The 26,918-nt window shown below is 43.9% G+C and overlaps 1 pseudogene; it reads right to left on the bottom strand.

The window, feature by feature from the left end:
- Nucleotides 1-17,814: 17,814 nt before the first annotated feature.
- LOC118581762 lies at nt 17,815-26,017 on the bottom strand (annotated as a pseudogene).
- Between the last annotated feature and the right edge of the window lie 901 nt (nt 26,018-26,918).

Below are 26,918 nucleotides of genomic sequence, written 5' to 3'. Positions count from 1 at the left end.
ACTGTTTCCATATAGGAGGCTAACCAGTGGGGACTCGGATCCTTTTGTCATGCTAACATTTTGGTTCTAATGGTCTCAATTATGAAAACTGGTTCTGTAGATGGAACTACAATTACTTGCAATCATTTCTTTAAAAATTCTCATAATACCGTTACATAATTCTTGTGGCCAAGAGCTGTTTATTCTGTTTGAGTATTTCATGGGGAAATCTACTTGAAGGTGTACCTGAGTCAAGTTAACAATGTTCTGACACAAAAAGGGCTACATTTACATATGAATGTTACTTTGGTGGGTGAGATCTGTAAGATCAACAGTCCTCAGGAAACTGTCACACAGCAGTCGGCCTGGTCTAAGGATGTAGCTCAGTGGTAGAGGGCTTGCCTAGCATGGGCAAAAGCCTCGGATTCAATTCCCCAGCACCACAAATAAGACAGCATCAAGTAACCAAGTTTCCACATTAGAAATTATTAGACATTTTCCCTACTTCTTGCCACACAAAACATTTCTTTTCACTCATAAGTTTATGGGTCATTGTTGTGGTTTAAATACAAAATATCTCTATTGACCCACTTGTCCGATCCTTGTCCCCAACTAGTGGCACTGTTTGGAAGGTTGTAAAAGCTTCAGAAGGTGGGGCACTACTGGAGGAAGTGAGTTGTAACAGGCTTTGAGGTTTTCTAGCCTGGCCCTCCTCCTGCCTGCTTTCTGCTTCCTGGCGGTATAGGCAATGTGACTTTAGCTTCCGGTTGCCATGTTCCCCTCTTCAGTGGATTTAACCCTCTCAAACTGTAGGCCCAAATAAACCCTTTCCCCTTTCAGTTGCCTCTTACCATGTATTTGGGCACAGCAACAGAACAAGTAACTAAAACAGAAAATCAGTACCAGGAGTGGGGACATTGTTTTGATAAACCTGACCACATGGTTTGCAGGCCTGTAGACCTGATTTGCAAAAAGAATGTGGAATATTTTGGGACTGTGAGCTAGGAAGGCCTGAGCATTCTATAAGCTTAGCTTAATGGTTTATTTTGGTTGGGGTTTGGAAGGCCAGGATGCTTAGTGAAACAAGGACAGTGGTATCCCAACTCTGAGGTTTCGGAAGGCCTAAGAACTCTGTTGAGAACTGGAATAGAAGCTGTTCATGTTACATTTTGTCAAAGAATATGGCTACATTCTGCCTCCGTCTGGAAAACTTGAGTGGGGCTGAATTTAAAAAATAATGGACCTCTTTGTTTGGAAAAGGGAATCTCAAAAAAGATTGACATTCGGGCTGTGTCATGGTTACTGCTCAGTGCTCTGATCCGGGTCTGCAGTGAGAAAAAGCAGCAAGTCAAACAGAAAGCTAGAGCACCCTTCAGTTTGGAGAAGAAAGGAACGAGTTCAAAGTTGCGGACAAGGGGAGTGTGAAAGCAGCTACGTTTGCTAAAGGGATTATTAGCCTATTGAAAAGAAGCCAAGCCTGCCTGCAGAAGTGTTTCCCCAGGATTCGCCTCGAACAGACACAGAGGACACTGCTCTGTTGCTGTAGTAGAGTGGGGCCAGGCTTCACCTCGAGCTGACAGCAGAACCTGGCAGCACTGTCCACATGGCACTCTCTGTGCCGGGCGCAAAGTGCGAGAGTGAGGGGACATAGGGCCTTGCATCAAGGTTCCATAAAGCTATTAAGTCCAACAGTGTGTGGCAGGCTCAGTGTCCCCTGCAAAGAAGCTCTGAGAGGCCTTTGTATAGAGCTGAAGCCTAGGTTGCCATGGAGACTCCAGGATGTAGGAGGTGGCAGGACTGTGAGGCGTCTGTAGAGGAAAGCATAGGCACAGACTGGGCGCGGCCAGGAGAAAGCTAGGGGTGCCCAGGGCACCAGCACTGGAGATGTGGGCTTGTTGGAGTCTGGGTGGTTCTCTCAGGAGTCCCTAGTGCTAGGTCTGGAGCTCCAGAGTTTGGTGTTCAGTCTTGCTTTGGTCCAATTTTCCTTGTGTACCTCCATACTGTAGTTTCTCTTTTAGAATGGGCATGAGAACTCGGTGCCACTGTGCATTAGAAGACTATCACTTTTAAAAAAATTTTATAGGGGCTAGCAATTAAGAGGTTGCCTTGAGTCTCAGAAAAGACTTTAGACTCTTAACAGTGTTGGGACTATGAAAGACAATGGGGACTTTGGAAGCCAGAATAAATGCATTTTTCACTATGAGATGGTTGTTAGCTCTGGCAGGCAGGGGTAGAATATTCTGGTTTGAATATGAAATGCCCTGCATAGGATCGTATGTTTGAACACTTGATTCTCAGCTGTTTTGGAAGTGTGTGGAACATTTAGGAGACAGAGCCTCACTGGATGACATTGGTCACTGGGGGCGGGGCTTGAGGCTTTACAGCCCAGCCCCACTTCCTGTCTGCTTTCTGCTTCCTGACAGCAGAGGGGATGTAGCCAGCAACCCCACAGTCTCACCGCTGGGCCATGCCTGCTTGATGGGCTGCATGTTCTCAAACTGTAAGCTGAAGTTGGAGTTCTAACTCCCTTATGTTGCTTTCTGTCTGCAAACAGGAAAGTATCTGTCCTGGCTAGTTTCATGTTAACTTGACCCAAGACTCATTTGGGAAGAGGAAATTGAGAAAACAGCCTCACCAAATTGGCCTGTGGGAAAGTTTGCAGTGCATTTTTCATGACTGGTGATAGATGCAGGCAGTGCCACCCAGGGATCACGGCCCTAGATGCTGTAAGAAAGCTGGCTGAGCAAGCTGGGAGGAACAAGCCAGCAAGCAGCATCCCTCCGTGGTCTCTGCATCAGCTCCTGCCTCTAGGTGCCTGCCTTGTTTGAATTCCTGCCCCGACTTCCCTCAGCGATGGATTGTGATGTGGTATTATAAGCTTAAATAAACTCTTTCCTCCCCAAGTTGATTTCGGTCATGGTGTTCTATCATAGAAATAGAAATCTTAACACAAAAATTGGTACCAGGTCGTGGGTACAGACCTGACTATGTGTTTTGGGGAGGACTATGCAAGAGCCATTGAGTGCTCAGAGCTCAGTGGTCTGTTCTGTGGGAGCTTGGAAGATAAGAAAGCTGAGGACAGTCCAGACTATGGAGGCCTGGCTTGTGAAGTTTCAGAGGGAAGCATTCATGTGATCTTTTTAATTAAGAACCACTAAAGTGAAACTTTCGCTTTTCTGGGACAACTGATACTGGTCAGCTGTAGCTGAAGAACTGGCTGTGATTAAAAAAGAGAACAGAATCACTGAGGGGAAAAAAATCTTCTGGGACGTGTTTCCTCAGGGTCATCACACAGAAGCTGTGGTCCAGAAAGGGCTCAGGCTGTATCTTGTGCTGGTAGCCAAACTTGGTCATGGGCAAGAGTCTCCCAAGTGTTACTGGTTTTGAAGGCATGAGGGGGTCACGGAGAGCAGCTGAGGTGTGGCCCCCTGAGAGGGTAGGTGAAGCTCTGGGTGAATTTGCAGCTGCATTTGAGGTAGAAGCTCTAGGATTGAAGAGGTTATGGCTAGAGGGTGAAGCTTGGCACCATGTGCTGGAGTCACAGTCCCCAGTGGGAGCCAAATGAGGCTATTAGTGAAGTTGCAGCCTAGGGGCAGCTGGGGATCCCTGAATTTCTGAGATGCCGGTACCATGGGAGGACCACCCAGAAGAGTCGCAGGTGTGAAGTGGAGCCAACCTGAGCCTATGATATGCCACGTGTGCTGCAGCAAAGCCCTGGGAAGCCTGAAGACGGTGAGTCCCGGAAGCCCGACACGGAACTGCTGCTCTAATTTTAATTGTTGCTTGAATTTGAATGTGACTATGCCCTCTTGGAATAATAAAGGATGTAACACCCTTTTTTAAAAATTTTATTTTACAGTAGCCAATGGTGAAGTGATTTTGAAATGTTAGAGAAACTTAGAATTTTAGTGAGGCTTTGACTTTTGAAAGAGACCTTGGACTTTTAATGGATGGACGTGTTTAGATTTTAAAGTTTGGAATCTACTTTATACTGGTATATTGGTATTAATATGGCATCTTGGGGACAACGAGGAAGGAAAGGTTCTAATTAAACAGTGATATGTTTGTGTGAAGCTGACAACAGGTCAGTTGTGCTGGCTGGGTTTTGTTGTTGTTGTTGTTTGGTTTTGGTTTTTTTTAAATATTTTTATTTTATAATTAATTTAATTTTACATATCAGCCACGATTCCCTTGTCCTCCCTCTTCCCACCCCCTAGCCTTTTCCCCCAATCCACCCCCCATTTCCACCTCCTCCAAGGCAAGGAGCCCAGCCTGGTAGATTCAGTTGAGGCAGGTCCAGTTCCCTCCTCCCTTCACCCAGCCTGAGCAAAGTGTTTTAGCATAGGCCCCAGGCTCCAAAAAGCCAGCTCATGCACCACTGCCTGGGGGCCTCCTAAACAGTTCAAGCTTTTTTTTTTTTTTTAGATTTTTTTTATTTATTATACATACAGTGTTCTGTCTGTATGTGTCCTTGCAGGCCAGAAGAGGGCACCAGATCTCATTACAGGTAGTTGTGAGCCACCATGTGGTTGCTGGGAATTGAACTCAGGTCCTCTGGAGGAGCAGTCAGTGTTCTTAAGCACTGAGCCATCTCTCCGGCACCCAGTGCTGGCTGGTTTTATGCTAACTTGACAGTAATTTTTGAAGAATAATCTCAGTTGAAAAAACACCTCCATCAGATTGGCCTGTTGGCAAGCCTGAGGCACCTTTTCTTAATTGATGACTGATGTGGGGGGGCTTAGATCACTGTGGGCAGTGCCATCTTGGGCTGGTGGTCCTGGATGCTATAAGAAAGTAGGATGAGCAGACTATGAGGATCAAGCCAGTAAGCAGTGTTCCTCCAAGGCCTCTGCTTCAATTCCTGCCTCCAGATTCCTGCCTTGACCTCCCTTCAGGATTGACTGTGACTGGGACCTGTCAGCTGAAATCCACCCTTTCTTCCCAAAGTTGCTTTTGCTCATGGTGTTTTATCACAGCAATAGAAATGCTAAGACAGTTTCTAATGGGTTGGTTAGGCAGCTGGTTGATCACCGCTAAGTTCACTTGCATCTGTGCTGACCTATAGTTCACTTTCCAATACCTCCTTGTTATATCTGCAACCTCACATTGCCATCTGCATTTCTATTGACGCTCTATTTTATTTTTTTTATCTTCTGTAGTATTTTCCCACTGAGCTTTTCAAAGAACATACTAGGATTCTCTATGCTATGGTTTCAAACTCTTCCATATTCCTTCTGCAAATGAGTTCTAAAGGCCTAAGAATCATGTAGTCAGGTTTAGCTGTGGCAGTTACTCTAGCTGTGGTACCAATTTTCTCTATTAGTTCCACGTTGCTGTGACCAAAATTCTTGACACCGACAACTTAGAGGAGGAGAGTGTATTAGTCACCTTCGCACTGCTTCGGAAAAGCACCATGAGCAGCTCATAGAGGGAAGGGCTTATGTAGACTTACAGTTCCAGGGGGAGAAGGGTCATCACTACCATGGTGGGGGAAGCTAGGCAATGGACAGGCATAGTGAATGGAACAGAAAGCTGAGAGCTCACACCTTAAACCACAAGCAGAAAACAGAGAGCAAACTGGGAATGGTGAGAGTCTTTAAGTTCCCAAAGCCCGCCCCAGTGACACATTTCTCCCTGAAAGCCCATACCTCCTAAACTGCCCAAACAGTGCCACCAACCAGGGGCCAAGTACGCAAGTGCCTGAGACTATGAGGACTTGGCATCCCTGAAAGGTTTATTTTGGCTTCTGAGGGCTTCAGTTTATCCCAGCAGAGAAGGTATGAAAAACAGCTCAGTTCATGGTAGCGGGAGCATGTGGTGGTGGCTGTTCACATCATGGCAGATTAGGGAGCAAAGAGCACAATAGCAAAAGGGGCTGGTGTCATTTTCAAAGTTCTGCTAGCCGGGCTCTACCTCCTAAAGGCCCTGGAGCCTCCCTAAACAGCACCACAAAAGGGGGATCAAAGGCTGAGAATATGAACACCTGATTCAAACTATAAAAAACATATCGAAGACTGTATTTAGTTCATTATCACAGAAAACAGCAGAACATTGAAATAAGTTCAAAGAAAAGTCCAAAGAACAAGTACATATAACAGCAGGTAATAATGCCCAAATGAGCCAGGTGTGCAGGCTCACATCTGTAACTCCAGTACTTAGGAGAATGAGAGACAGGAGAATGTATTCAAGGCAAGCCTGAGCTATGGCATGGTCCTGACCAGCCTGAGTAAGACCCTGCCTCAAAACAACTAAACAATTAAACAAATGATAAAACAAACAATCCTGAAATGAAACTGGACTGGGTATGCCTTAGTTAGTTTCTATTGCTGTGATGAAACACCACATCCAGTAGCAACTTGGGAAGGAGAGGGCTTGTTTGGCTCATACTTTCACATCACTGTTAATCATCAAAGAAGTCAGGACAGGACCTCAAACAGGGAAGGAACCTGGCGGCAGGAGCGGATGCAGAGGCCATGGAAGGGTGCAGCTTAGGCTGACCGCTCATGATTTATTCAGCATGCTTTCTTATAGAACTTAGGACCATCTGCCTAAGGGTGGCCCTACCCACAATGGACTGGCCCTCTCCATCAATCACTAGTTAAGAAAATAGGCAGTGGTGGCCCATGCCTTTAATCCCAGCACTCAGGAGGCAAAGACAGGTGAGTCTCTGAGTTCAAGGTCAGTCTAGTCTACAGAGTGAGTTCCAGGACAGCTAGAGCTACACAGAGAAACCCTGTCTTGAACCCATCCACCCCCCCCCCCCAAGAAAGAAAAGGAAAGGAAGGAAGGGAGGAAGGAAGGGAAGGAGGGAAGAAGGAAGGAAGGAAGAAAATGCCCTATGGCCCAATCTTACAGAGGTATTTTCTCAACTGAGGCTCCCTCCTCTCCAGTGACTCTAGCTTGTGTCAAGTTGACATAAAACTAGACAGCACATGGTATTTCCCAGGTTCCAAAATTTGGGAGCTGAGGCAAGAGGTTGGAGAGTATAAATCTACCCCGGGCTATGTATTATCGTGGTTAGGGCCAGCCTACAGTACATAGTAAACACTCTCTCAAAAACAAAAGAAAACGAAACAAAGGATGCTCCAGTGAATTTTCTATAGATGAAAAACTGGCCCATATTTGACATCTTTGCCAGAGAGCAGCAGTCCACGGCATTGTTGGCCAACACATTACTATGTCTGTCAGCTTTAATTTGTTTTATTAGTTTTCTACAACTTACATGGGTCTATGCCATATCAACTAATCAAAAATGATGAACACCACAGACTTGTGCCTAGCTAGATCATCCCAAAGGATCACACAGACCACCACTGAGAACACACCCTGTAGTTTTTACCAAGTCAAAAATTTCCTGGTAATCACTTGCAATTTTTTTCAACTCTATGTTTGAATCTGAAATTTCCCAAATATGATACTCAGATAACATTGATGACACCACAATGATCTCAGATAACACGGATGATTGTTAATCCCAATCATGGTATTTTATTTTATTGTACAGCAGGGACAAAATTAGGTCAAAAATCCTTATTTCACAGACAATATTATTTTTAATGTATAACTACACATCACTATTAAATTTCAGAACATGGTACCTAGGAGATCATTCTATAATTTTGTATGGAAGCGGGGGGGGGGGGGGGGAGCTACATAAAAAGAAACAAGAATGGAGGCCAGGGAGACAGCTCAGTCAAAGTGTTTGCCATGTAAGCATTTGAGCTTGAGAACTGAAGAAGAAAAGGCAGGTATGGTGGTGTGGGCTTGTGATGCCAGTGCTGAGGAGGCAGAAGCAGGCAGATGGGTCTCTGGGGCTCAGAGACCAGCCAACCTAGTCTACTTGGTGAGCACCTGGCCATGTGAGACCCTGTCACAAAAACACAAGGTAGACTTACCAGGGGAATGACACATGAGTTGACTTCTCCCCTCTCTCTCTACACACACACACACACACACACACACACACGAAGAAGAAGAAGAAGAAGAAGAAGAAGAAGAAGAAGAAGAAGAAGAAGAAGAAGAAAAAGAAAGAAGGAGGAGGAGAAAGAGAGGAAGGAAGGAAGGAAGGAAGGAAGGAAGGAAGGGAGGGAGGGAGGATCAAGCAACCCCAAGTTCTTTTACCAGCAACACTGGATGCTTGAAAAGCAAATGAAAATATTTGGAATAAAAATTATATTAAGTGTAGAATTTTGTTTCCATTCAAAATGTTCAATAAAGACTGAGAACAAAGCACCGTCAATTTCAGACATCCAATAACTCAGAGAGTTTAACACCCATAAATTCCAGACAAATTAAAATCTTTAATACAGCACACACTTGTTCCCAGCAGGGGTGGGATAAAGCAAGACCAGATCCCCGCCCCACCTCATCTAAAACAACTGAAAAGAAAGTCACAAAATATTCCTTTCTGTATATGTTTGTGAGTGTGTGTGTATGTGTGTGTGTGTGCGTGCGTGCGTGCGTGCGTGAGTGCGTGCGTGTGTGTGTGTGTGTGTGTGTGTGTGTGTGTGTGTGTGCATGTGTGTGTGTGTGTGTGTGTGTATTATGGAGGTATGGGAGTCAGAAAAGGATGTTGAGTGTCCTGCTCTATTGTTCTGTCTTATTTGCTTGAGACTGTTTTTCACTGAACCCGGAACTTGTTTCTTTTTCTGGTAGGCTGGCTGCTGGCCTAGTGAGCCCTAGTGACCCCCTGTCTCCACCCCCACTGCCACAGAGCTGGGAATACAGGCCTAGTGTAGCTGCATGGAGGTTTTGCGTGGATTCTAGGGATGTGAACTTAGGTCCTCATGTCTGCAGAGCAGGTGCCTTTACCCACGAAGCCATTTCTCTAGCTCTGAACAAGGGTTCTTAAAATGCTGCACAGGAGACAAGATCTCTGAGTGAAGAGAAATCAGACAGGTGATGACTGGCCTGGGATTCTAGGCTGGACTGCAGCCAGAGGAAATCTAAGAGGAAGCCTCAGAAGCTGGAGTGTTTGTAGAACAAACTTCTAGAAGAGAGGGAGGGGTAGAGAGAAGAGGGTAGATAGATAGATAGATAGATAGATAGATAGATAGATAGATAGATGGAATCCTCTACATGTTCAGGGCCTCTCTCAAGTATTCAGTGGAGTACTATCAGCAGATGTGGGTGAAAACAAGTGTAGATCATGGATTCAACTAACCACAAGGGGCTCACATACGGCTAGAAATAGTGTCAGTTCCTGCAGGCTAGACTGGAAAAATCTTGTCATTCATGGAGCGTTGGATAGACTATGCAAAGTCTTGCTTTAGTGCTAGCACAAAATTAGCCATAGATGCAATGCTATTTTGGCCTCCACTAATGAGGCTAAAAGCAAGACCTGAAAAGATCAAACCTTTTGCCAGGGACTTAGTTACATCTCAGAACAAAGCTCAAGAGTATTTATAGGAGCATAAAAATACCCAGCATCCGAGAAAGTCAAACTCACAGTACCTGGCATCTAATAAAAATCAACTATAAGGCAGATGATAAAGTATGAGGTTTATAAGGAGAGAAATCAGCTGCAACTCAATAAGCTGGACAGAGGGTAATGGGAACAGCTGATGAGGACATTTGCAACTAGAGCATTAGCAATAACTGAGGAGCATTTGACAATGCCTGAAGACACAGTGCTACAACCCGGGGTTGCTCCCGACACCGCGTGGGTAGAATCCATAGGCCAGCAACATACTTCCACAGTGCACAGGATAGCATCCCACAACAAAATAGTATCTAGCTCCAATTCTCAATAATGAGGAGGAGGTTGAGAGAGCCTGGCCTAGAGCTCAAAATGAAATTTGAAGATAGAATCATGGGAGACACGAGAAAGATAAAAAGATGGCAACGGGAATGACCAGGATGAAAAATGCACTGCCTAGGATTCACCATAAATTAGACACTTGGGGGACACTGGTACAAACTTGAAAACAGCAGCAGGAATCTTGTCGAGGGAACCCAGACACAATAAGCCTGGAGTAAAGAAAACAAACAGACCAACAAACCAACAGGCCATCAGTACACCATGAGATGACTTCCAGGGGTCAGAGACACTGTCACTGGAGCCCTAAGAAAAATGATCGTGACAGAAAGAAAGCAACCCCAAAGTCCGGACATTTGAAGAGATATGAGCCACGGTGCTTCTAAATTTGATCAATGGGATGACAGCAGATCCCAGAAACTTCAGTGAACTCTGGGCACAAGCAGCAGGAAGAAAAGTCTATCAAGGCAGCACTGTCATAAAATTGTTTCAAATGAGTGATAAAGCAAACGTGTTGTGTAGTCCTGGAAATCAAACGCAGAGGTTTACACATGCTAGGCAGAGATCCGTCAGTCACCAGCCTACCTTCCCAGCCCAGGAGAGAGTGTGGAAAGAAGCCGTACATAATCAGAACCCAGGAACAAAGACGATGACAGAGGATTTCCTGTCAACACCAACGTGAAGAAAGCAAAACAGAACACCACAAGAGGTGTCGAAACCAAAGCTAACCTGGACAAGCCAACATCTCTAAAGTGCTTAAGAGGAAAAACAAAAGTCCACTTAGGGACTGAGGGGGCAGCTCCGTGGTGCTTGTGAGCGTGCCTGTTTAGCATGCGTGGAGCCCTGGGTTAACCCCCACAGCACATAGGAAAACGATGTCAGCCGTACAGACATACTGGGCTGATGAGATGGCTCAGCACGGAAAGGCAGCCGCTACTGCAGCATCCTTGTGTGGCTCGGACCTAGAACCCTGACTAGGCGCAATGAAGGAATGAAGAAAAGACAGACAATAAAGAAATGACAGACCTATGGACACAGAAAAGTGAAGACTGGGTGTTCCGAAGAAGGAGCTGCAACACCCCTGAAGCTCAGTGATCCGGAGTTGAACAGGGAAGTGAGATTATTGCATACAGCTGAACAAGGTCTCACTCAGCACAGAGGAAGGCTTTTCAAATTCCTTGAGCCTGAAGTGGGGAAGGCTTTGCCATTCCCACAGGTCTGAGGCTTTGGGGTTCTTGACATGGCTGTGCCCATACCAACAACATACTCACTCAGGGCTTTCTCTGCTCCCCCAAAATGGTACATGACCGTAATCCCAGAATTCCAGAGGTAGAAGAAGGACTGCCACAGATTTGAGGCCATTCTTGTGGTGATATATTTTGTACCCTAGAAACAGGAACTCACTCTCTTAGGCTGAGGATTTCATAGAGGTAAGAACTAGTGACTGCTGTTCTGCTTCTCTGGTCTTTCAGCTTTTCACCCTGATATCTGGCTCTGGTTTGTTTGTTTGTTTTTTATTAAAAGACCATCTAAGATTCGAACAACACAGTCTGGTCTCCATAATGGTCTGTATATTTTTAGACAGCTAGGGTTATATAATGAGATCCTATCTCAGATAAACACACCACCACCACTGCCACCGCCATAGCCACCACCACCATCACCACCACCATCACCACCACCATCACCACCACCATCACCACCACCATCACCACCACATCACCACCACCATCACCACCATCATCACCATCACCACCACTGCCACAGCCACCATCACCATCACCACCACCATCACCATCACCACCACCATCACCATCACCACCACTATCACCATCACCATCACCACCACCACCATCACCACCACCACCATCACCACCATCACCATCACCACCACCATCACCACCACCATCATCACCATCACCATCACCATCACCACCACCATCACCATCACCACCACTATCACCATCACCATCACCACCACCACCATCACCACCACCACCATCACCACCATCACCATCACCACCACCATCATCACCACCACCATCATCACCATCACCATCACCACCATCATCACCATCACCATCACCATCACCACCACCATCACCATCACCATCACCATCACCATCACCACCACCATCACCATCACCACCATCACCATCTCTACCACCACCACCACCATCACCACCACCATCACCACCACCACCATCACCACCACCATCACCACCACCATCACCATCACCACCACCATCACCATCACCATCACCATCACCACCACCATCACCATCACCACCATCACCATCACTACCACCATCACCACCATCACCACCACCACCATCACCACCACCACCATCACCACCACCACCATCACCATCACCATCACCACCACCATCACCATCACCATCACCACCACCATCACCACCACCATCACCACCACCACCACCATCACCATCACCACCACCATCACCATCACCACCATCACCATCACCACCACCATCACCACCATCACCACCACCACCACCATCACCACCACCATCACCATCACCATCACCACCACTATCACCATCACCACCATCACCACCACCACCACCATCACCACCACCATCACCATCACCACCACCATCACCACCACCACCATCACCACCATCACCACCACCACCATCATCACCACCACCACCACCGCCGCCACCGCCGCCACCAACAGCACAAGAATGAAAGTAAGGATGATGGCGGATATACCCTCAGTAGTGGTGTGGGTTATTGTGTGGCTCTCCCTTTGACTCAGCCCTCTACTGAGCTCTGATGCCATACTATTTTGCAGGTAGGTCCTGTGTATCAGACTTGAGACTGGAATAGGAGTTTGAAAGTTTCCCCTTTAGGGGACATCACGGCAAGCAATAGACAGAAAGCTGGCTTGCCTCAGGCCAAGAGGCATGGCTCCTGCAATAAGATGGCAAAGCTGAACTTGGACCTTACTGCTCCTTTGGCAATTATCCCAGAGACAAGGTGTTGAAGCTAGGAAGGCAACTTTACTTTTTTGATGGCTCACTGGAAAGATAAGGATTATTTTCCAAAGTCCAGCTTGCTGTGTACGGTTTATGTACTTTTTATTGTGCATACATGTATATGTAGATGTATGTGCACACGTGTGGGTATGGAGGCCAGAGGTCATCACTGAGTGCCTTTCCTCAATCTTTTTTTTTTTTTTTTTTTTTTTTAAGACAAGGTTTCTCACTAGCCAGACTCAGCTAGCCAGCTGCCCTGCAAGCCCCTGGGATCTTCCTGTCTTTGCCCCTAGGCCTGGGATTGCAGCTGTATACTTCAGCATCCAATATTTTCTATGTGGAGGTGCTGGAGGTCCAAATTCAGGTCCTTAAGCTTTTGTTTTATTTCTTTTGGACATGAAGGCCCAGAATGGCAGGTGTCCACCGTGTGGTTGTTTATTTTCTAGCTTTATTTTTTTTGGAGTTTTTCCATGATGTTTTCAATAGCAGATACAACAATCTACATTCTTGTTAATGGTATGCAAGTGTTCCCTCACTCCACATCTCACAAACCTTACTTACTTTTTAATGTTGATAATGGCCATCCTAATAGATGTGAAGAGGCATCTCATTGGTTTGCATCTGTCTGACAATTAGCTGTCAGTCATTTTTTCCTATACATTGGCTATTGATATATGTTCTTTAGAGAAATATCTCTTTGGTCTTGGCCCACTTTAAAATGTATCTTTTATTTTATTTTATATTTTTGCTATTGAGCTGTAAGAGTTTCTCAGATATTTTAGATATCAGTCTCTTGTCAAATACATGGCTTACAAATGGTGTAGAATGTATTTTCATTTTTTTAAAATCTCCTTTACTAGTCAAAAGCCTTTTAGCTTGATATAATCTTACTTGTTAATTTTTCCTTTTGTTGTCTGTGATTTGCATGTCATATGCAAGATGTTATCTCTAAGACCAGTATCAAGAAGACCCCCCACCAATGTTTCTTCTAGAAAGTTATGCTCTGAGATGCCCATTTAGCATTAATTATTATTACATTTATTCAATATAGTAACAGCCAGGGCAGCTATGCAAGAAATTAATAAAAGTATTCAAATCTGAAAGGAAAAATTATCTCCACAGAAGCCCTGGTTTTATATAAAAAAATAAAATCTCAAAGATGCCACAGAAGCCTGTTGGAATTAATAAATGAATTCAGTAAAGTTGCAATATATGAGATCAATAAATGAAATGATTTGCACCTGTGTGTGATAGTGAGCATCGGTATGAACTCCAGCATATGCAGTGCTAAGGCTACTTGTGGCTGCATAAGAAGACTTTATTTATTTTTTTTCAACTCAGTTACATTTCTGTCGAGCAGCACGTGATTCAAAAAGAAGTTAAGAAGACAGTCCCCTTCACAGTAGCATTAGGGATAAAATACTTAGGAACAAGCTAAGGAGATGAAACTTATGTACTGAAAACTATAGAGCATTCATAAAGGGATTTAAGGGAGATACAAATAAATGGAAAGACTTCTTTGGGAAGAATTAATTTGACTACAATGTCTGTGTTACCTGGAGCAATTTATAAATTCAATGAAGCCTTATCAAAATACAGACATGTCTTTGTAGAAATAGAAAAACATCCCCAAGCTCATATTGCTCCATCAAAGACTCCACATATCCAAAGTATCTCAGGCAAGAGGAACAAACTTGGAGGCATCACACTAGGAAGCTACAGCAATGGGAACTTTATGATACTGACGTGAGGACAGACACAGAACGATGGACCAGAACAGAGAGCCCGGAAATAATCCCCTGCATGTATAGTCAATTGATCTTTAACAAGTGTGCCAAGGGTACCCGGTGGGGGAAAGGATAGTCATGTCCATGGTGTTGGGAAAACTAGGCAGCCGGGTGGAAAACAGAACCTCAATTTGGACCTTTATTTTTATATCATACGTAAGTATGGACAAAAGGCTTAAATATAAAACTCCAAGAAACTAGAGAGGACCTCTCTCCTTTCCATCCCTAGCAATTAAGAGAAGTCAGAATCCACCAGGCGGTGGTAGCGCATGCCTTTAATACCAGCACTCAGGAACAGAGCCAGGCGGATTCTCTGTGAGTTCGAGGCCAGCCTGGACTACCAAGTGAGTTCCAGGAAAATGCACAAAGCTACACAGAGAAACCCTGTCTTGAAACCCCCCCCCCAAAAAAAAAATAAAATAAAATAAAAATAAATTTAAAAAAATTAAAAAAAGAAGAAAGAAAGAAAGAAAGAAAGAAAGAAAGAAAGAAAGAAAGAAAGAAAGAAAAGAAAAGAAAAGTCAGAATCCATGGGACAAGGTAGGCCGTAGTCCAGCAGGACTATGGGTTGTCCTGTGGTGACACCCAGCAGACGGTTTCCAGAGGAGATGAAGAATAGCCAGTTCTGGTCTTGTAGAGTCTGCCTAGGTCTTGCCTTGGCTAGCAATCTAAGCTTCACCAAATGTTTAACTTCGACTGGGCATGGAAGAGGTCTACATTAGTTAAAGCCAACTTGGAGCTGAATGCTAGTGTTTGAGATAAGGAATTGAGAGTTAGAAATGCTTGGCCCAATAGGGTGGGGTACTTGATGGAGCTTATTAGATCACAATTCCCTGTGAGTAGAGTCACCATGATTAAAGACAGATCTTTCTTCTTTCTTCTACACAGTGGGATGCTCCTAAGACCCATTCACATGAAAAATAAAATCAAATTAGTGAGGTCTGCCTCCTTGAGGATGGCTGTATCATCTTTCTCTGTGTTCCTTTCCCAAAATAATATGCTTTAGTCCCTAAGTCCCTTCAGACTTGCTTGGTTTAGGTAAAACTGCCTCTCCTTAACCAGTTGTGAAAATGTTTCCTGCATCCTACACATTTCTAAGAAGAATAGTATACACCAGACCCAACCTGTTTCCAATTGGGTTTCATTCTATTGGCTGGAGAGAACTAACCCATTCTCCCATGGGCAACATCAAAGGGAAGCTGGCAGGGTTTTTAGGGCTGGAGAATGTGGTCAGTGGTAGTTAGACTGCAGTTCTACAAATGGCAAAATTGCATTTGTTAGAATGTTTAATTGGACTTACAATAAGATAAGCAACATGCTGGGCAATGGACCTATAGTAAATGTATCAGACAACCGTGCTCTACAGGTGTTTTACATATAGGATTCTTTTATGTGTAGAACTGGGGAGAAAACAGCTGTTGCACAGCCCTCCTTCCCCAGCAGGCCTTTCCTTTAAAGAATAATGAATATATATTGCTCCCTGCACATTCTCCATTTCTGCTGTCACAGAGATTGTATCCAGGAGGCATGTGAGTCCAGAAGATCCATTTGATGATGGGTGCATACTACGAATTAATTTGGCCGCATCTCTGGAAGTCGCACCCAACTAGCCTGTCCTCTTTGAAGTAAGTACCACATAAGATGGCAGTTGGGCGGCTGCTGGCCTTCTGCAGCCTCTTCTGTGGCAGATGAAAGGACCAATATCATGTAAATCACGACAGCATTCAGACTTTCTGCAGAGACTGCTTCCTCCAGGAACAAATTTGTGTTGGTGGGAAGGTGACCCATGCATCTGAACTGGAACAAAAAGCGGGGAAGTTAATAGGACAATGTGGAGCCTGCTGTCAAGCCTTCAGACTTGGGACACGGTGAAGGAGAGAACTAATTGCTCAGGTGTGTGTCCATCGGGAATCTGCCACCTTGTGTCAAGAGACAGGAGCCCAGATGGCGGCCCTAGAATTCAGCTGCTCGCCAGAATGTGCTTGGCTAATATGATGGCCGGGTCTGTTGGGAGTAGGAAGAAAGGCATGTAGCATGGAGTTGTGAGCATTCCTGGACTTCAAAGGACAGTGAGCTAGGCACACTTGCTACTTTCTGATCCCTTCTGTCTGGTTTATGACATAACTTAGATCCATGAATTCTCAAAACGGAGTTGGGAATAGCGTCACTTCAGGTAAACATCTTTGCTCATATCTGATCAGAATTCAGTGATTCCTTTGAATCAGGTATGGCGTTTCTTTTGTTGTCAAGCATTTTTATTTATTGTGTGTATATGTCTGTGGGAGTGCAGGGACATATCTGCCACAGTGAGAGCCTGTGGAGGTCAGAGGACAACTTTGTGGAGTCCATTCTCTCCTTTCACCTTTGAGTAGGTTCTAGGGATTGAACTCAGGGTGTCAGGCTTGCAAGCTCATGATGGGATGTCTCATCAAGGATCTTCTCTGGGCCAGTAAATGAAGATCTTCACACCCCAAACTCTTTTGAGAATGAGATTTATTTGGGAAGGAAGGAGTCCAGGGGAGTAGCTGCCTCCACCAGCCTTTTTTCTAACTGACCAGGCAGGGCAGTTTCCACATGAAGCCTTAAGGGTGGAGTCAGCCAGGGGTTGACTGTGGCCCAGGGTTCTACTGTCCTGCTCTGTGATTGGTTGGTTTCACAAGTCATTTGGCCAGGGGGAGAGATGGCTCTGATCTGACTGAGCCAAACTGTGTTTCTTTCTGCCCTGATCTGAGCCATCTTTCCCTAGTTCCAGGCTCCAGGTTCAGGGTGGGTTTCTTTAGCCAGCCCCTTCATCCTACAGCATGACCCTTGGACACCAACATGGCCTCAGATGTTGGCCCAGGTCCCAGGCATCTGCACAGCCATCAGTGATAACAGGAGCCACAAACATAGGCACAGACCCTGACTGTGGTAGGGCCACAAAGCCTTTTAGTTTTTTAATAGTGTCCTTTTCTTTAAATCACATAGATTTTAATTTTGGTAAAGTTTAATTTGTTTACCTTTTCTTTGATTGCTTGTATTTCATGCCTTAATTAAGAAAGCACTGCTAATCCAAGGTCATGAATGTATACTTGCATTTTTTCCCCCTAAAATGTTACGTAGTTTTAGTTCCTGTGTTTAGGTTTTTGGTCTGTTTTGAGCTCATTTTGTATATAATGTGATGTAGGTGCTGAGCTTCATTCTTTTGTCTGTAGATACTTGCGAATTTTATAAGCATTTTATATTGAGCGTCCATAGTTTCTGGTAGTCTATGGAAAACATTTTTTTCTTTTTTGGCAGTTCTACAACTTTATTGACACTCAGCAGGTTGGTTCTCATCCACATTGAGTCTGTAGAATTTTGAATGTGGTAATAGGCATGCATGTCACCAATGTGTAGAACTTGTTTAGTGAATCCTCATCCTCATTACATTTTCTGGACAAATGTATACACATATGGTCTGGAACATTCCTTATTCCTTTGGCTCAGATGGCTTTGTTGAGCCTGGTATCAATGCACACATCTGGAGTCCCTTATCTCCTTTATGGCAAATTTCCAGACTTCTTTGAGTGCCCAAGGGGCATGCTTCTTGAAGCCCACTCCAAGGATGTGCTTGTGAATGTTGAAGGTGTATTCTCTGGCCACTTCCTTGGTGATGACAGAACAGCCCTTCTTCTTGCCATGCTTCTTTGTGGGAGCCTTTATGCTGGGACCAAGTTGGAAAGGCTGTAAAGCATTTATACTATTTATACTATTGTTGTTTTGTTTTGTTTTTAATCCTGGGTCTTACTATGTAGCCCTGGCTGGCTGCTATATAGACCAGGCTAGTTTCTAACTCACAGAGTTTCTGCATCTTGAGTGCTGATATACTATTTACCCAACAGTGAGCAGTAATTTTTATATGTCCTATTTTAGCATTACTTTAAGATCACTTTCTCTTCTTCCTTTTATAACAATGATTGGGCAACCAATATTTTCAATTTTACACTCCTGTTTTGTAGCATTTATTGACTTAACGTTAATCAATTGTAATTGTTAGCATACACACTGGTCTGTTGCCCATAATGCCTCCTTGCCTGCTTGTAACTGGAATCAAGAAGCTATTTAATTCAGTGAACAACAAACAACAAACAAAAATAATCCAAATAAAAACCGAGCCTAATGGCACAGTCTTTAACTCCAGCTCAAGAGGCTGACACTATGAGTTTGAGGCTAGTCTGATCTATATAGCAAGCTCCTGGCAAGCCAGGGCTACATAGTAAGACCCAGTCTTAAAAAAACAAAACAACAAAAGAATTTCGAATGAGAAAAGTTTGGGTTCTGCCTCACTTTTAACAAATGAATGCAGCTTCCAATTTAGCACTCTAGGGCAAGAAAAACCTCGGCTACCTTTGAAAATGTTACAGGAAAGGAAAAAAAGCACACAGACCCTTGCGCCTCTATTCCTCAAAGACAGTCAGACCTAAGCCACTCTCTAACCTACTTCCGTGGAAATGGCATTCTAACAAGCAGATGCTATGAGCAAGAATGTGCATTATTGATGCACCATAGCACTGTCACTAGCAGACCACGGAATCTATTTAAAAAATTCTTTTACATACATAGTTGATTCTGCTGCGGCACTGTGTACCCTCAAAGCCACAGATACACCATGGAAACACTGATGAAGCTGCTAACTGCTCTGTCCGTGTTTTCATTGTATATGTCATTATTCAAGAAATTTAAGAACTGTAATGATGGGAAATCATACAGAAAGAAAAGAGGAGGAACGTCGACTCTGTCAGCACCAAGGGCGACATTTTTATTCAAGAGGTCCCTAATGATGGAAAATCACAGTGAAAGGCAGAGACGAAAGTGGGTTTCCATAAAGAATCCAACACATACCAGTTGTCCGTGTAGGAGAACAGCCGTAACAGACGCATAAAAAGAAAGAAAAACAAAATTAACGAGACAAGTTGTACCAGGCCTGACACACAAAACAGCAACAAATCACAGCGCATTCTGAAGATTAATTTCAATGAATCTTCTGAAATAAGCAGGGAGACAGACAGCATCAATATTAATGATGCTGGAATGGAACTCCCTGAAAGAGGCACGGCAGAATGCAGCACATGAAAATGTTTTGTTTTTAAATGGGTTGTAGATTGGATCACAGGACCATCAGGAAAATGAAGGAACATCTATAAGAACATCATAACAGGGCCAGCTGTGTGATGAGCAATTACAACATCATCGTTAAAGTCCCCAATGTAAAAGAAAAACATCAGTGTGGAAATCAAAGGAATGTCAACAGTCTGCAGATGAGGTAGAGGAAAGGAAAGAATGGATGTTATTGAGACTCAATTGCCTGCACTGTGTCTATATTGACTATCCTTGATAAAACGGACAATAGGCATTTGAAGAAAAATGAGAATTTGATTCATCTTGGATTGCACTTGCTCCCCTTCAAATTGTCGGGTAAGGCAGGCTGGGAGTCAGCCCAGTACTTCCGGTGCTTAAGCTATTGCTGGTTGCAGATACTTCTGGACAATGTGTCAAGTGTCATGGGTTCCTACAAATCTGCAGATGTGTCTCTTACGTCCTGCATAGCTCAAAATTAAAACAAGTAGTTAAAATGTGCAATAACATGGTCTACTTAGTCCTATGTTGCAGTCTAAATTCTTATGGCAGATTTGCCATTAAAAGGCAAATGATCCTTTATTTGTTGGTCTTATGACGTTCTGACCTCTAGTTTTATAAGTCCATGGGCTGGGTAGCAGTGTATCATGGCAATTTCTACCTCTGTGTGTAGAAAAATAACACCTACCTCAAGCTTCCTCTCTTGTCCCATAGCTCTACAACATGTATGGTTACAGGAGATTAAGCTAGCTAATAACTAGCTTAGAAGCAAAGAAAGAGCAGAGTGAGGATCATTTCCAGCCCGCAGTAACAAAGGCAAACATACCTGGGACAAAACAGTGCCTATAAGGCCACAATCTTTTCCAGTACCCTCTAGAGGATGGTTGGGAAGGTATAGACATCTCTGGAGTACTTAAACTAAGAGAGCTTTTTACAAAATTTTGTTCTGTGAAAGCCCAGGAGGAAATAATGCTAGCGCTGAGACAATTTGAAAATAGTCTCATGGACTCTCCAGAAGGCTTTCTTTCAATAGGTGGCAGCAGCCACTACAAATGGTAGCACATGCCTATGATGCCAGCACTTGAGAGACTGAGGCAGGAGAATTATGAGCTTGAAGTTGGTGTTGGTATGGTGGTTTGAATAAGAACGGCCCCCATAGACTCATATGTTTGAATATTTTTGTAGTGGGACTATTTGGGAAGGATTAGCCAGTGTGTATGAGGATGTGTGTCACTGGGGCCAGGCTTTGAGGTTTCAAAAGATGAATGCCATTCTCAGTGTACTCTCTGTCTCCTGCTTGCGGATCCAGATGGTGCGCTCCCAGCTGTTCCTGCCGCCATGCCTTTTCTTCACTGCTATGGACACTAACCCTCTGAAACCATAAGGCCAATGAAATGTTTTCTTTTTTAAATTGCCTTGGTCATGGTGTTTTATCACAGTGATAGAAAAGTGACCAATGCAGTGGTTTACATAGCAAGACCTTGTCTCAGAATGGAAAAGAAGAGAGGGAGAGAGAGAGACGAGACAGAGACAGAATACTGTATTCCTCCCTTGTTATGTTGGCTAGATTTAATGAGAAATAGATCATGATGAAGAAAATGATTGGTTATGAAAGTCTCTGAGGTTGCATCTTTTCTCTCTTGAACCATTCATCCTGAGGAAGGCAGTTGTCATTTCCCAAGGACACCTAAAGAGTCCCGTGGAGAGGCCCACCTGGCAAGGAACTGAAGCCTCCAAAGACCAGCAATAGGAATGACTGAGGCCTTCTTATCTATCTATCTATCTATCTATCTATCTATCTATCTATCTATCCATCCATCCATTCATCCATCCATCTACCTATTGATCCATCCACCTATCATCCATCCATCCACCTATCATCTATCCATCCAACATTTATCTATCTATCTATCTATCTATCTATCTATCTATCTATCTATCTATCTAACTATCTATCTCCTATCTATTTGGTTTTTCAAGATAGGGTTTCTCTTTGTATCCCTGGCTGTCTTGGAAATCACTCTGTAGACCAGGCTGGCCTTGAACTCACAGAGATCCTCTTGTCTCTGCCTCCAAGACTGGGATTAAAGCATGCGCCACCATGCCTGGCTTTAAAAAAAATTCGGTGCCTACAAAGTCATCCATATTCTTAGGTACCCAAAGAATAATTGCAACTTAAGATTCAATTTCCTTTTAAAAGGTTTATTTTACTTTTATTTATGTGTATGGGGTGTGTGTGTGCTGGAGCTGTGGAGGCTGGAGGGATCCCCTGGAACTGGAGCTATGGGTGGTTGTGGGCCACCTGACATGGATGCTGGGAACCAAACTCAGGTCCTCTGCAAGAGCCAAAAGCACTTGTAACCACTGAGCCCCTTCAGCCCAGAGAAGAGATTTTTTTTTTTTTTTTTGATGGTGAGAAAAGAGAATTAGATACCAAATGCCATAGAGGAAGGCTCATAAGCCTGTAATCTCATTTCCACTGTGCTGAAAGAGCACTCAAGAAAGGAAAGTTGTCCCTTTTCTTGGATTTTGACCCATCTTCTATTGCTTAAGGAACTGTCGTCATCCATGCTAACAGGATATTGCAACTTGTATGGGATGAGGACCAAGTACAAAGGAAAATCACATTGGAACTCGACTGAGACACCAAAGAGGATAGTAGGTACCTTTTTTCTTTTTCCTTCCCTCCCTCCCTCCGTCCCTCCTTTCTTTCTTTCTTTCTTTCTTTCTTTCTTTCTTTCTTTCTTTCTTTCTTTCTTTCTTTCTTTCTTTCTTTCTTTCTTTCTTTCTATGCCCAGCTAAAGGACAGTAACTTAGAGCAGTAACCACAGGCAAAACAATGGGGCCGTCCTCCTTAACTGCTGTGGAAACGACCATGGGGTGATTTATTTTCCCATGGATTGATAACTGTGGCCCCTCTTCTTCCATAATTATCTGTACTGTCCTTGATTTTTACAGATGAGATTTTTGTGGGTATTATATTTTAGCTGCAAAATATATTTTGCCTCTTAAATTCTGCAACTGAAGCCAAATTCTCGTTTCTTTTAAAACGTTAAAAACAGAATCATGAGATGGCTAACAGCCATCCAGTCACCCTAAAAAGTGCTTGAAGTGCAAGGTCACTGGGTGATGCCAACCCCGGCCTGTACCACAAGCAGCTCCCTGTCTCCAGCCTTCATCATGCTGGCGCTGATGGCCCTCCACTCTCTTCTGTTGTCGGTGAACCCAAGATGTGCTTTCCAGCTCTAACGAGTAAGGCTACAGACCGTGTCACCAATTCTTCCTTCTTCCTTCGCTGACCTCGGATAGCGTGCAGCAGGATTCTGTCTCCATTGTTACTGCAGAAACTGCAAAGAGGAAATGGCTTTGGGACTCTTGAAGAAACTCTAACTGGCCCAGCAAAGGTCTTCCTTTTGGGGTGTTCCTATTTCGTTTTTTGTAACCCTGGGAATCATGCTGCCACAGAGCTACACTTTAGCCTTTGGAACATGTCTTTTTTTTAAACAAACAACAAACACCAGCACTTTACAGGCTGGCTCCTTGTGCACAGGGCCAGTTCCTTTTCTACTTCTCATACACACTGTAGCAAAGCCAGGAGTCATCTCCAGGATCACCATGCTCTCTGGACCTCCCAGCCACCAGAAATGTGAGCCAAATAAACATCTTTTACTTTGTAAAATACCCAGCATTAAATATTGTGTTAAGGCAACCACAAAGTGGACTCAACCATTCTATGAGCTCAATTTACCTTAACGATCTCTTTAACACCACCACCCCCTCCAGATACAGGCTCATTATTAGATACCGGGGTTTTAAGACTTCAGCGTATGAATTTGGATGAGAGACACAATTAAGTGAATAATAAAGAGCGTGTCTGCCAGGTGGTGGGGGGGGGGCACACCCTTAATCCCAGCACTGGGGAGGCAGAGGCAGGTGGATCTTTGTGAGTCTGAAGCCAGCCTGGGCTACAGAGCAAGTTCCAGGACAGGCTCCAAATCTACACAGAGAAACCCTGTCTGGAAAAAAACCAAAAGAAGAAGGAAGAGGAGGAGGAGGAGGAGGAGGAGGAGGAGGAGGAGGAGGAGAAGAAGAAGAAAGAAGAAGAAGAAGAAGAAGAAGAAGAAGAAGAAGAAGAAGACGAAGACGTCCACAGGGGCAAGAATAGTTGAAAGAACATGAGATCACTATTTATTGTAGCAAAAGTGTAATGTAATCTGAAATAAAGCAAAATGGGGCCAGTGTTCACAGGTTTAAGGTTCTAATCTACCAAGGTAAGATTTCATCCTGGAGGTTTATAGGCCTTGAAAAAACTGAAATCATAGAAATGCCCCAATCAGGCAAGTTGTGGTGATGCACAACTTTACTCCCAGCGCTTGAGGCAGAGGCAGGCAGATCTCTGAGTTTGAGGCCAGCCTGGTCTACAGAGTGAGTTCTAGGACAGCCAGGAATACACAGAAAAACCCTGTTGTGAAAAATCAAAAAAGAAAAAAAAAAGGGAAGCAAAGAAGTTTCCCAATCAAAGGTGTGTGTTTTGAATACCCTGCAGCACAGGGACTCGACTGTAGAGAGGGAGATGTTTGAAGTGATAGAAACTAGTTAGAAAGTTAATGGTAAATTAGACTATCAACCAGGATGGCATTCACAGAGTGTTAGTGCAGAGACTGTATGGACAGTAGCTGGATGTAAAAAAGTTGGCAGCCCTGGAGAAAGCTAAAAGACCACGAAAACAGAAAGCTATCCATGAGGAAATGAGGCCCAGGCTCAATCTCTAGTAATAGACCAAAAATCAAATCAAATCGAAGGTGTGGCCAGGTGTGATGATTCATACTTTTAATCCCAGCACTCCAGAGGTAGGGAGAGAGATCCCTGTGAGTTTAAGGCCAGCTTACTTTACGTAGCAAGTTCCAGGCCAACTAGAGCGGAAAAAATGAGACTCTATCCTAATCACAACAAAACAAAACTGATGAAGAAAAATTCAGGTACATATGTAAACAGAGAACCAACGGAGTACCAACCTAACTGCCTTCCCTCCCTCTGCCCTTCTTCTTGGGTGCTGGTGTTGGGAACTTGAGAAGAATAACATTTTAGGGCAGGCACTCTGGATAGAAAGGAAAGAAGGAAAGAAAGTGATTCCTGAGTGGCCTTGTAACCCCAGGACATGGAGGGTTGGGATAAAGCTACAGGACAGTTGACTTGTCTGGATAGAGGCTGAGAAAGTCAGAATCCAAGACTGAGGCTGTTGTGAGAGGGTGAGAAGGTGGCTGACCATTTGGGACCAGGCATATGAAGACAGGAAAGAGCCAGGGGGGCTTAAGTCTCAGGATGCGCAGAATGAGTGACCAGATGGCTTGGTGGTTAGAAAAAATGAGGTTGCCAGTGACAGATGTCTGAGGAAGGACAGTCTGAGGTAGTGACAAGTCTTAAAGTCGATGCTAAAGAAGAGGAGACATGTGCCGAGTTCCACAGGAGAGATTTATTTGTGTTATGCCCAGAGGAAGCATTTTCTTAAAGCTCTGTCAACATGGCTTTATTGTTGGGCCCTTTTCAAGTGTAGGGAAATATTGAAAACCTCTGTCCCTAAGGAAGATGAAAGTGAGAGGATGGGGAGCAAGGACATCTGGGGACCATTAATTAGATGTAAAAACAAAAACACTGTTAGAGCAGGAGCAGGACGGGGAGGTGAGGACTCTACCTCTCGCCATGGTAATAACCAGCGAGGAAAGCATTCTCTACACAAATCTTCATAATAAGGCGATTTTATTTGGCTTATACATCCCATAAATCTTGAAATAAGAGAACTTTTATTTAAGTTTTGTTATATAAATTCCCCTGCCTCTGAAAAACAGCATGAATTCTCTTTTATGTTCTGGTCCTCCTCCTCCTGGGGTGTGATTAATACAGTGGACCGGTAATTCCTAACTTCACACTATCTAAGTATACATTATTGCCCTACTTTCTCCCTCCAGAAATCGGTTTTCTTTTAGATGACTTTCAGATTCAAATCTTAAAACAAAAACTGAAAAAGGACAACACACAAACCCCACCAGAACCAAACACATTCATCTTATTTAAGACATTCTACAGAGCCCTTAGTCTAAATTGAATAAAGCTGTAAATAAATATTCGTGGAGTTAGAATGACTCACAGGTGGAAAACAATCCAGTTATCTGGCCATTGATGAATGATTGAAAATGAACAGCGGTCTCACCATATGCCGAACAAGAAGGTGCAAGACAGGCGAATCCATCCTACCTGCCTGGTTTCTTGGGCTGGACATCTGTCTTCTGCTGGGACTGGACTCACACCATCAGTTCTCTGGTCCTCAGGACTTCATCAGCAGTTTCCCTGGGTTTCCCAACTGCAGCAGTCAGACTGTGGGACTTTTCAGTCTCCATAATCGTGAAATGTGGTTCTTCGTTATAAATCTGAGCCACATGCAAAGGGCCCAGAACTCACTCCTTTGATTTACCCCAAATTAGGTGGCTCTAGATTTAACGTTTGCAATAGCTAGACTCTGAAACTGGCCTTTCAGATGCTTTATGTTCCTGGTTCATGTGTTTCTCGTGTGTGTGTGTGTGTGTGTGTGTGTGTGTGTGTGTGTGTGTGTACCTATAGGTTAGACTGGGTCAGTATTGTTCCCTCAATTGCCCTCCATCCTTCTTTTTGAGTCAGAGTCTGTTATTGAACTCTGACCAGCTATTCCCAGGGTTCCTCCTGTCTGTCTCCTCCTTCCTAGTTTATAGGTGAGCATGGCTTTTAACATGAGTTCTAGGAATTTGAACTCAGCCATCGCTTACTGAGGCCTGGGGTCTCTTTTATAAAAGCATTAATTCTATTCACATCTTCATGATGTAATAACTTTCCAAAGGTCATAACTTATAATACCATCATATTAAGGGGGCATTATTTAGACATTTGCATTTGGACAGTCATAAACATTTACTCCATAACAAAACTCAATTGCTATGATTGCAGCTACATAAAAGACCCCATACAAGACCAGAAGAATGACTCAGGTAAACCCTTGACAATCCATACAATCAAGAGAAGTGATAAAGTGCTGTAAACTTCGGGGTTTTACATAGCAATAGATATCAAGACAGAAACTAGGTTCACCTCAGAGGTTGCTGTAACAAACCTAAGTCACATGGCATTGGTTCGAGGACCAGCTGGAAGGCAGAGCTGAGAAGGGCCATAAGGAGACTGTAAACGGGACACAAGGACAGTGCCATTGGGTCAGAATCCTGTATTTATTTATTTATTTTTTTATAACTGTCTCCCTTTTGGGAAGACACC

The sequence above is a fragment of the Onychomys torridus genome, chromosome 4 (genome assembly GCF_903995425.1).
Source record: "Onychomys torridus chromosome 4, mOncTor1.1, whole genome shotgun sequence".
Classification (NCBI taxonomy): domain Eukaryota; kingdom Metazoa; phylum Chordata; class Mammalia; order Rodentia; family Cricetidae; genus Onychomys; species Onychomys torridus.
The sequence above is the reverse complement of the archived record's forward strand: the minus strand, read 5'-3'. Positions and strand labels throughout refer to the sequence as shown.